This window comes from Cyprinodon variegatus, unplaced genomic scaffold, assembly GCF_000732505.1.
Source record: "Cyprinodon variegatus isolate N-32 unplaced genomic scaffold, C_variegatus-1.0 Scaffold93, whole genome shotgun sequence".
Taxonomy (NCBI): domain Eukaryota; kingdom Metazoa; phylum Chordata; class Actinopteri; order Cyprinodontiformes; family Cyprinodontidae; genus Cyprinodon; species Cyprinodon variegatus.
The window spans coordinates 1,532,853-1,545,495 of NW_015150546.1; the positions used below are offsets into that span (position 1 = coordinate 1,532,853).

General features: G+C 39.3%; 1 protein-coding gene across 2 annotated transcripts in view; it reads left to right on the forward strand.

Moving 5' to 3' along the window:
• Positions 1–283: 283 nt before the first annotated feature.
• The window catches only part of dennd4c (DENN/MADD domain containing 4C), a 58,029-nt gene continuing 45,669 nt past the window's right edge, over positions 284–12,643 (forward strand). For both annotated transcript variants that reach the window (XM_015373847.1, XM_015373849.1), the window contains exon 1: positions 284–574. The gene's annotated coding sequence lies outside the window, so the exon portion shown is untranslated. The remainder of the gene's footprint in view (positions 575–12,643) is intronic.

Here is a 12,643-nt window from a genome sequence, read left to right on the forward strand (position 1 = left end):
CGTTTTCTGATTGTGATTCACTACAAAGGCATAAAAAAACATTTTAAAATTATTTTTCAAAACGAAACGCAGTATAGCTTATGTTCTGTATTTCCATAATTTGTTCAATGACTTAACCCCCCCTCCCTCTAGCTGGTAAGTACCTTTAATTTGAAGTGTAATGAATATTGAGTTTTATTTTGAAAATAACTCCCGGAAGCAGTCGGTCTTTCAAAGGCTAACTTTTCGAAAGTTGGCAGCCAGCCCGTGTCAGTTAAAGCGGGGACAAGCTGTGGCCGCTCCTCTTCTCTGGGCGGTTCCACACTCAAAGAGAGAGAGAGGCGTTAAGGACGAACCATCTCCTACAAAACTATCAGCTCAGACACAAAAACATGGCGCCTACCTCCGCCAACAACTTCAGATGAGATCGCAAGAGAAGAAGTAGCCTGCAAAGTTTCATAGAACAAGACCAAGCAGCGGTTTTTTTGCCCCCTCTCTGCGCGCAAAGTCCCTGTGATAAACGGAATACATAAAGCGGCGAAACACCAACTTGCCTTCATGTCAACATAGTCTCCTGTTGCAGTGGAAACAGCTGGTGAGTTCTCACGGTTTACAATATTGCGAAACTAGTGAGTGAAACGGAGTAAGTTGAGTTGATTATAAATTGCAATTAAAGTATTTTTTGAGGAGACTAGCTGCGTGTCGACAGACTTCGGTGTTACGTCTTCACTTTTCACCGTGGAAATAGAGAGGCTGAGCCACGTATCTCCGCTGATCACTGGAGGAAACTGGCTTTGTTTTGGCCGCGCTGGTGTGTGTTTCCTGCATCGACGTTGACCTACTTCTGGGTTCAGATGCAACAGTTGGGAACACCGGAGCCCCCCCTCCTCCTATTCGGGCCCTCTTTTTGCTAATCAGCCTGCCTGAACCTCCGCAGGTGCGATTCTCCTCTGTGAACTTCCTGCTTGCGCTGTAATTCAGCACGCTGTGTTGATCCGTTGGTGCAGGGAGGTGTGGGTGTTTAACTGCACATAATGAGGAACTGTAAACCCCACTTCCTGTTAAATTAGTGGCCAGCTTTTAATCCAGGTAATTATAGCCCAAAGTTATCTTTCTAGAACACACGATGATTTCTATACGTTAAGATGCAAAGATCAGACATGTTAACTAGTCCCTACCAGGGGCGGAGCTAGATGGGGGGCCAGGGGGGGCCATGACCACGCTTAGCCAATCAATTCAATTTTCAATTCAGTTTATTTATATAGCACCAATTTACAACACGTCATCTCAAGGCAGTTTACAGTTCAACCAGATCATACAGTCAAATTGATTCAAAGTTTTCTATGTAAAGAAAACCAGTTGATTGCATCGACTAATTGACTCGAATGCAATCCCTCACACTAAGCATGCTTGTAGCGACAGTGGAGAGGAAAAACTCCCTTTTAACAGGAAGAAACCTCCAGCAGAACCAGGCTCAGTGTGAGCGGCCATCTGCCGAGGCCGACTGGGGTTCAAGGAGACATGAACCAGAGATACAAAAAGCAGCTGTAAAAGGCGGCCCCGTCCAGGAAACACACAGCCAGGCAGACGAGCACTTAGCCAGCTCCCATGTAAGAGGATGAAGAGAGCACATCCAGTCAGACACAGTCATAGAAACAGGACTACACTTGAAAAACAGGCCGATCTCCAACATCTATAAAAAAGGTGTTAATGGCAGCAGCACAGCTGATATTTCTTTCCAGGATGGTTTCACAGCCAAACAGGAACAGATAAGGTGAAACTACAATGAGAAAAGGCAGAGAGAGAATGACGTTAGAGATTAAACGAACAGATTCTGCAGACTAGAAGAATAGAGATATAAAGAAGGGAAATTATGAAATAGGGGTCCCTATGTCCTCCAGCAGTCTAAACCTATAGCAGCATAACTATAGAGATAGCTCAGGATAACCTGATCCACTCTAACTATAAACTTTATCAAAAAGGAAAGTTTTAAGTCTACCCTAATCAGTGGCCACCCCTACCATTTTTTCTCTCAAGTAGAATATTCAAAACAATTAGATTTTATATATATATTAAGAATTACTTGACAACAAAAACACTTTGGTTAATTATGCACATCAGTATTCAAACATTAGAGATGATTAGTACAGAATTCCTGCTCTTTCAGAACTAGATTTTGTGTTAAATGCCATAAAGAGAAAATGATGTGACTCTGCAAGTCATCTAAGAGTCTTCAGTGAAATCATAGATACTGTAAATAACTATTTTAATAAAAACCTGTTAAATTATCAATTTATGTAGGATTTGTACCTATAAATATCAATTTCATGCACAATGACATTGATAAAAGTAGATAAGTACTGACGATGGAAAAGATGTTCGCTGCAGAACTCAAACCTGAAAGAATCCAATATACCTTTTACCTGGACGGATGTTTAATTATATGCTTCTATTTGTTAGCAAAGGCTATAGGAAAGTATAGTTTGTCTTTATTTAGAAATATGGACGGGGGATTTGTTCCTGTTCTGGTGCCTATCCACTTTTGGCCACCCCTCAGTATATGTTGCTTATTGCCTGGCCAGCCTTATAACAATTTTCTGGCTACGCCCAAGAAGCTTTTGTATAGTTCTAAGTAGATATTTGAATACTCTTCCTTTTAGAGGTGATAGTATTCCTGACAGAGTGGCTTCAAGACCAGTTTAATTTGTCTGTATTTGGCATAGTAATCAGTGTCCGGTGATGTTGAATAATTTGCAGCACAACTTAAAGCAAAGTAGACCCACAGCATGATGCTGACACTAATACATTTGAAATCAAACAAGCACATAGTATGATGCTGCTTATAAGTTATAAGCCCTCATTGTAACTCCCTCCAAAGTGTTCCAGTTTTAACCATTTAGCTCACTCTGATCCTCAGCATGATGCTAACATAACCATGCTTGACAGTTGGCACAATATATAGGTTTCTGAACCCTCACTTTTTTTTTTTTTTATTTTACTCCTCCAATTGTACTTCCTGTCATCATTTCCAAGTTAATATTGTTTGTGTTGGTTGATTCTAATATTGGATGTGCTTAAAGGTGTTGGTTAGTGTTTCCAACATTCTGATTAGCTTCCTTTTAACAATTTTTTTCAGATGGTTGAGACGACAGACACACTAGGACAATAATCCTAAACACACATCAATATGTGTAAATGTCTTCTTTTTACCTATAGTGAGACAAAGTTATGTTAAAGTTTTTTTATTATTATTATAGTAATTTTATTACATATATTATACCAAGAGTTTCTTGCTAAAGTCATAAATGAGTTGATAAGTGATTCATGCCCATATAAGCAAGCTTCCTATGCACAGTAAAAGCAAATAGATTGACAAGCTAGAGTTAGTGTAATCATACGAGTATGAGAGGCATTTCCTCTCTTTTGTGGGCGTATAATGAGGACAAATGCTATTTAATCCAAGGTGCTCCCATATCTATGCCTCAGCACTTGAGTTTATGCCAGGTAGCAGGAGAGGAAACCCCAAGGGTAGATTCCAAACGATCTTCTCATGGTGATTCATGCTGCTGCGGTCGCAGTGCGAGCCACTTCGTACCTATTGTGCATAGAGCGTTCGTATTTTTCTGAACGTGTCACCTGAGATGGCTGGAGGAATTTTGCATCCTGACAGGATAATTGAGACACATGGGGTGGCAGAATTCACAGAGCCACTGCTGCCACGTAGAAAAACGCTCGGCCACAACTTCTCCCCTGACCGGAGATGGAAAAGACGAGTGGACGGAGGGAAGGTTTTGCTCCTGCGTACTGCCTCAGGCTGGAGATATTAAGTGGGTCATGGCTGCACTGTGGCTTTGTGTACATTGAACTTGCACTTTGTAACCACCCCTGCTTGCCCTAAGCCTCTGTCAGGTGACTAAGGAAATGCAGTGGGAGGGCTAACGGAGCAGCAAGAGCAAGACAAAGTGCTCACTAGCTGCCAAATCAAAAGTCAACCGAGGGTTTCAATGAATGTGAGAACTCCTCGAGGGGATTGTTAGGGGAGAATGAGAGGAATGTTTCTGTTAAAGCTTTAGAGTTGTATGAAATACCCGCCTGTCCTTTCATAAGGCAAACCATTGGATTTGTACTCACTTCTCAATTACTGCAGGGAGCACAAAGTCTAGAAGTCTGACTCTACACAAATGATTACATTTAAAAAGATGGGTGAGACTTGGGATTATATTTAACAGATTTTGACTTCATAAGAAGTCATAATCTTCAAATTTGAATTATATAGTATGGAGTTACAGACCAAATCAACCTTTGGTCATTTAAAAATAAAATTAAAAAAGCCTGCCTATAAGTCACTCTTACAGAACCAGACCTAATGGGAAGTAGCTAATGTTGCTCTGATTGCTCAGCATGGAAAACATGCTCCTAATGGGGACTTTCTCGCCATGGTAACGGATTCATTATTATACACCCTTTACACCATAACGTCCTTTAAAAAAAAAGAATAATGAAACCAAACTCCTGATTTAACTTCAACCTATGAATTATTTCCTGACAAATCTGATTCATCTTAATGCATCCCTCTATTGCTAGTTTCCCTTTGCTAAAAGGGGCTGGCTTCATCCCTTTCATTTAACTGTTCTTCTGAAACAAGCTGAATGGGTATAAAATGCTGCTTTATGTAGCACAACTTATTTCACCAGCTTTTTAAGTTCCTAAACATTTCTCCCCGTTTATGTTAAAATCTGAATCTTTGGATCAACACGAAGCAGATCGTCATCTTAAAGAGAAACAAAAATGATGCTGAGGTTTCAGAATGACTAAATCATACCCAGTAAAGGGTGGGTGGCTATTTCCAAGATTTTCCACATATTATGGGTTATTTTAAGCAGTAGGGTTTAGTAATCTGACAACATGATGCTTCCACTACCGTGTCAGGATGGTGTGTATGTTTTCCATGTAGGGCTAAAAGTCCAGTTTGGGTCTGATCTGATCCAAGCATCACCTTCCACTTGTTTGCTGTGTGGAAAACAGTGGGAAGGAATTCTAATTATTCATTTTTTCACATATTTACTTTCTTATTACAGCCGTAGCTCCTCAAAAGTTACCCTTGGGCCTGTTGGTTGATTCTCCCCATTCCTCTGAATTCATTTAGATTTTATTTAGGGATATCAGAGAGGTATGGATGCAAGGTATGGTTTGAAATAAGTATCTGTCTAAAAGTGTTGGTTTCTGGCTTTGCATTGTCATTCTTACTTTAATGTAAAACACAACCTACGTTTTTAGGGCCATGGGTTTATTAACTGAGCAGCATTGGCAATCTGAAGCCAGATGTTATGAGTGTAAACAAAAGAAGACAACTGGTTTAGTACCGGAACCAGTTTGGTGGGAAAAGACCAACAGAGTGACTAAGTCGTCCCTCAGGGTGCTCTGTATTGTTGGCTATGGATCAGCAGGAAAACAATCCTGTTTCCTACATCCAAATATGCCCGATGACTCTTTTTTTTTTATTTATATATTTATTTTTTCCTCTTTGTAAGTTTCTTGTTAGCCGTTTGATGAGTTGAACATGCTAGCTCTCGAGGGTAGTTGGTGCTCGTCACACTCTTTCCCAGATCTTTAGATAAATTAAACATTACTTCTTTAATATGTCTGCCTTTCTTTCGTCTAAATCTGAGTTATAACTTGTTGCTTTCCAATATATTACTGCCGATCAACGGTTCTGTTTATTTTAAGGCCGATGCCGGTTATTTTGACATCACTTTGGCCGACCCCCTAAATGTTACCAACTTTTTTTGGAGTGATTCTTTAGGTGGGTATTGCTTCTTGATAGAAAAGACATGGGCTGTGTCTGCAAGTCTGCACTAACCCCTAAATCCCCCAGTCACTATATAGAGACCAACTATATAGGACTTTATAGTGAAGTCAGTTAACTGATCATTCGGACAGATGATCACTACTTTTTGCATGACGCAAAGCATTCTGGGATATATCAGCTCGTCTAGTGACCATGGATGATCACTGCGTTTCAAGGTGAATTGTGGGAAATTTAAACTCCACTACTTTTTCATCTACTAGACGTTCGGACGCTCATCGCACATTGCGTAACCACTATATAGTGATTAGAGCGGAGATTCGGACACAGCCACAGTTATAACAAAAGTTGCACAAGTCCAATTTTAAACAAAAACAAACATTTATTAAGGAATTAAAGAAAACATTTACAACGGAGAACCAGTGCACTTGATCTAAAGGCAGTTTTCTGAATGCACAAATCAATCGCATGCACCTATTGGCGGATAAAAGGAAAAAAAATAGTGATGTTTTAGTGTGTCTTCATCTATCACCCAACATATTAGAGACATCAGGGATCCCCACTATGAGAAAGCATGCCCACATCGATATACTACTGAATAATAATTATATTAAGTGCTGATATTATATATACCAACCTTCTACCTCTTTCTAGGCCGTGAAAAAACGAATCCCCCATCTGCCATTGCTTCTGTGCCTCAGCTTCAAACCCAACAATCCTCCTAATACTCAGCCAGTACCCATGTTAATGCCATATATTGTTTCTAATGCGATGATGTAGTTTACAGTTTTCTTTTTCTGTAAAGTTTTACAGCTGAATATGGTCCAATATCAGCTGTAGAACTGTTATGTTCAGCTAAAGCTGTAAAATTGTCTTTTTTAAATAGACTGTTTGCTGATTAGTATGTTTGTTGTAAATCTATAGTTTGAAGCTGTTCACACTTCAAGTCGAGAATGTCACTCCTGACATTTAGCGATTAAATAACCCCTGTTTATTATGGTTATTATTACTTGTGAAAGAGGCTTTTTTTTATTGTGATTTTCTGATATTTAATCTGTGCGCAGAATGTCGTCATCAGTGAGTAGTGGTGTCAGTTTGTAAGCAGCCTGCAGAGGCGAGCAGCTCAACTCCAGGGTTCTTTAGCCGCCTTTTATTATCTGATGCTGCTGCCCTAAAATGATTAAATAGATTACTGATTCGATGCTACAGCGCTGCTTTTCGTGTTTCTTTCTATGCGCCTGAAACTGTTCAGTGCATCAGTTCGGTACATATTAACTTCAGACAGACACTGTCTAGCCAGAGATCAACAAGGTGGATCTTGTGATCGAGGAAAGAAAGAGAAAAACAACCTTTCAGCCAACCGGTTTCCCTCCTCTGGCCCTTGCATTGATGCGCTGGTTTTTTTGCAGCATGTCTGAGCTGGAAGAAGTGAAGTCAGGCGGTTTGGTCTCTTCTGCCTGCGGTGGAAAGAATGCTCCACCGTTATGCTTTTAGGAAGGAGACAGCCTTATGGAGTGACTGCCGCGCTCTGAGTGGCCGCTCTGGGTTGTATTGTTGCTCCACTTCTAAAGGTTATATTTACCAGCAAACTTTAATCACAGAGTTTGATTCGGCGCTGTCCTTCTGTAGTCATGTGCATCCATTAGGGCGTCGGAAGTTGATATAAATCATGAAACGTTTTAAACGATGCTATTTTTCTCTTTTAAAAACCACACCTACCCTTAAATATGTGCCTGTGCGTTTTAACCACAGACATCAGCAATGATCAGCCTGTAAACACTGCATTTAGCTTCGCTGCTATTAAGAAAAAAAACTGTTGATGGATGAAAGTTTGACTTGGAGAAGCGTAAAGAATGTTGGGCATCTTGAATGTTTTTCATGCAAGAGAAAGGAGGAAGGGCATTGTATAAGCTTAAAAATGCCGAACATTTTTTAAAACAACTTCTTTTCAAGAATTCTGCTTCATGTATTCTACTTCAGACTTAATATAGTTTAATGGGATTGTTTTTTTATTGACTAAAACAAAGTAGTTTATAATCGTGACTTTAAAGCATGACTTTTTAGAAAGTTTTTAGAACTATATTAAGAGCTGTGGAGGAGCTGCACAGATCCACACCTTTGGTAGGAAACTTTTTTTGTAATGAATAAAATATAAAGGCTCTGGCTAGAGGGATCTATCAACTACAAGACTCAAAATATTGAGCAGTCGGGTCTGAGTACGGACCAGAAATCAGAAGATGAAACCAGATTTATAAACTCAAGTCGGCATAAAAATACAGAACCAGTAGGGATGACCTGACTGAAGGTTTCAGGCCTTTAAAAAGTCTGACCTGCCATTTCCCATATTGAGAGATACAGATTTGTGATACTGTCATTTTTTATAAAATCACAAGAGACTTTTAACATTTAAATCTTATCTTACTGAAAGACATTAATCTGCATCTGTGAAACAATAAAAACTTCTGAAATCTCTTATATAAATCCGATTTTAGAGAATGACAGTGGGTGTTTTTCAGACCTTAGCAGAGGTATATGAGATCCCTGAATAAGATCAGTTTAACATTTAAATATCACGATCTCTCAAAATTAAGTCAATTGAGGTTGATCAATCAGTGCACCTCTGAGCTCTTACCTTGGGTAGGTAACACCTATAGGAACATCATTTTGCAAATTTTTGCTACAATGTGACAGTATTATGTATTTTTCCTAAAGTGGATGTGTTATACTACTTCCCCATGGCTCACTCTCTTCCTGTCTGACTCATGGCATTCCTGTCAAATTGTACTGTAGGTCTGACCTTAAAAAACCCCTGGTTTCTATTAGAATATGCGGTCGGAGGCAGAGTCTTTGAAAAATATGCACAGTTTGTGTGGCTTCCATTCACTTAAGGTGTTTTAATTGCTACTGACATCATCTGATTGATTTTATCGGATCTGATGCCAAATCGAATCAAGCATATTTCGTAGCTGGGTCTTGTACATCACACAGCTAATGATCTGTATGGAAGAATGGAAAACAAAACCATTGCTTAAAAAAAAAAAAAAAAAAAAAACAAATGCTGTTTACGGTTCAACAAACCAGGTAGAGCTCAAAGCAAATGTTTGTCTGAAGATTATCTGGTTAGATGTCACCACAATTTATCTTTTCAGGCCAGCATGCATAATTTGGCTCAAACCAAACACTGAGATCACTACAGTGAAACACGGTAGTGGCAGCATAATGCAACGGGAAGCTTTTTTTTTACACAGACAATGTTTGGAGCTAAATACAATGAAGATAACTGGTTTATAGGCTGCTAGGGTTTAAACTGAGGATCTGAACTTCTGGAACTGTACCCCCCCAGGACTCTGGGGCAAGTAGGAAATAATGCAGCTGTCAGTTTCAGCACCCCATAGTAGTCAGCTCCCTTTTTTTTTTTACTGAAGTGTCACTCCCCTATTAATCATTCATACATTTTATTCATTTAATTTCTTTATGTCCAATCTATAACCTTTTGTTTCTGTTCACCTGTCAATTGCTAATGAGAGCCAAATAAAGATTGACTCTCTACCAAAAAACATAGATGCATCGTGTGCATACCTCAAATATTTTAGTTTTACTAACCAATATTTTGCTGGTTCTTTTTGGTCATTTTTGGTCATATTTTTTCTGATTAACTTAAGCAGCAGGGTAGGTAGAGTTTTGTTTTTCTTTCTTATTTTCAGCTTCAGTCTGGCTCCACCATAACCACATTCAATACTTCAGAATTTATTTACCGGTATGTCAACTAAGTAAGTTTGTCTATATATGGCATCTTATCACCAAAGCAAATTCTTTGTACCTATAAAACTCTACCTGGTAATAAAGCTTGTCCTAAGTATAAAGCCTAGCTCTAAGCTGATGTTCCTGCAAAAAAACTTTCATAACTTTAAAAACCAAGTCTAATTAAAATAAAGATTTAAATACAATCAGATGCTGATAAAATAGCTGCCATGGCTTTAAAAGATAAAGACCTGCGGCGGACTACAGTCTTCTGCTGTATGCAGAAACATTTCCTTTGCTTAGAACTGCAAAATGGAACAGATGTTTTGAAGACGGATATGATAACGTTTGGGTATATCAGTCATCTTTATCCCCAGCCAAACTGCAGATGTATAGCAAAATGCTTCCCCTCTTATGCTGAATATAGTGACTCGGTAGCATATTTAGTTATTAGTTTTTCACCATGTGGCAGGAAAAGAGCTTCAGTTTGTCTGTGGTCTCTGGGTTTTTATCACCTCACTGGCAGCATGCTCTGAGTCTGGCCACCACTGCTGACACCATATTGTGTTGACAGGTGGCAGGGAGTGCCACTTTCTTTGAAACCTCTAAAGCCCAGAGCTGCAAAGTGCCACTTGAATCAGACTCTGGATCTGCAGACTTATAGTCGTAGGGAAGTCGTATTTAAATTCCAAATCATTCTGGCTTAAACATGTATATAAATGTACTCTTTATCAGTCTATATTGTCCCAAAATTTAGAAAATTTCAATAATAAAAAAAAAATCCTGTCTTAAAAAATCTGTTTTTTTCTGTCTTGTTATTTTATGCAGACAAGTTACTTATACATCAGCTTGTACACCTAAATTCTGCCAATTATATATCAAAGGTCATCTGTCAATCACATTTTTTTGGTCATAGCATCTTGATTCATATGTGGCAGCTAATATACACAACGGTTGAAATAGGAAATAAGAATTATTTACTTTACCATTGAGTTCTGTCCAAGTGTTCACAGGGATGGACTACTGTGTCTTCAGCAGGCGTGGAGCTAACTGAACCGGCAGCGTTGCGAGGCAAGGGCTCAAACATGTACGGCTGTAAGCCTTCTACACCAAACCAAGCTTCTGCTGCCCTGGTGTCCTCTTCCACAACATCTTCCTCCCCACTTTCCTCCTCTAAATAAAAAGTATATGACGGAGGAGACTCATCCACAACCTCCAAAACAAACCAGTTTTCCGTTTTCCCTAGCATTCCTTGACAGTGTCGTTTCTAAGTGCTACTTGGTCCCAATATAATTTCCCACCTACTAGCACTAAGTTGCTACCTGGTTAGCAAGATGCTTCCGAGAGACCGACCAAAACCAAACATGCTTACAAACCTTCCGCCACAACAATCCCGCCCCCTTGATAATCGACCAATCACATTCACTTTTATTCACTCGTGTAAAGTCGTGCACCACTCGGGAGAATTCGGAAATGCAAACATTGAAACAGCCGCTTCCCTACTACTTTAATGGTAGCTCAGCCTGAAACGTCATTGGGAAGCAGGTTTAGGTGTACATTTCTGTAGGAGTGACGGTGTTCTGTCAGATGAGCATACCCCATTAGACTAGCATACCCATAATCAATACGCATGCGCAAGATGTCAGATTTAACTTTAAACTACCTTGACAGGCGCGTATCCCTTTAGTCATGCACAAAAAAACGATTTAATGACTTACTTTTTGGGTTTTTTTTAAGCGTATGGTGATCTGACCTTAAATTGTTTTTGTTTTTTTTGTGTACATGATAAATGGGGATAAACTAAAGAGATAAACGGGTGTTAAGTATGGGTATGCTGGCCTGGTCTGACCTCTGTTCCATAGCGATACATTAATATCCTCCTCAGCAGCTGTTTAAGGAAAAGCTGTAATCAGATGTGCATGGCGGAGCTGCAGAAGAAATAATATAAACACACAGCGTCATCTGTTGTTCAGCACTTGCTTTTGTACGCTGACACACAGAGGGAGCCTCTTAGGCCCCTGGGGAACCAGCCTCCAGGCTCTTTTGTGTGAGACGGATGAGATCATCGTGGGGCAGACCATGAAAGGGATGCAGTAAGAGGTTACTCCATCTAAATAAAAACTGAGAGCCTTCTCTCTTTTTGCAGTTCTTTATGATGCAGTTCTCTCTAAGGATAAACCTAGTTTTAAAGGTGACAGGCTGATAGATTCCCCTGTCTTAAAGATTAGCGGGGCTCCACTGCCAGCCTTTGAAACCTTTACAAGTAAATCCAGAACTGGCCAGAAAACAAAAAAAAACTTTTGTAAAGTTTAATTTCTCTCTTTAGCTTATTGCTTTTACCAAAAGAAGATGTTTCTTAGGGAGCCGTATAAGAAGGAAAGGGTCTAAAAACATTGCTAGAGGTAAAATGAATTTCAGTTCAACATTACAACTAGTAGTAATCTGGTAGCTCTGCTGATGTTGTGGTACCATTTCCCTGATGGCATTACTACAGAGAGTTAGTGTAGGTTGAAGTCATTAGACGGTTTGAATTTGTTTCACTACTTGTTTCAACCACTTTTTTTTTATAGCAAATAAAATGAGATCTGTTTGTTTAATAATCTTAATATTTATCCTTTATTTAATACAATAATCTCCAGTGTAAAAGCAATGTAAAAATGTTTTGTATTGCCGAATTACCATGTAAGATTTCATGTATTTTAACATTCCATGGTAGTTACTCTAAAGATATGGTTGAACTTCTATGGCTGTAGTTTTGAAAGCTGGTTTGTGCTTCGTGCATCTAAATCAGAGGAGTGGAACAATGTGTTTCAAGCATTTATACTTTAATTCTCCTTTTTCCCACTGTGTTCAATAGTCTGGCCGACTCTGAGGGGGCGGGGCGTGTAGGGCTTATATTGCTTAGTGTCATCCAAGAGCGGCAGTCATTTCTTTCCAAGAGATGTTCACAATTTTGTGATCACAAGATGTGATGCCCACCCGATTGACATAAGATGTGATGTCATTTGTCCACATGGACCTCAGACATGTCAAGGAGAAACCAGCCTTTACCCTGATCCCAGGTCTCCAATTTTATGAGTTAATATACGTGGGTACAAAAATACTGCATTAATTAAA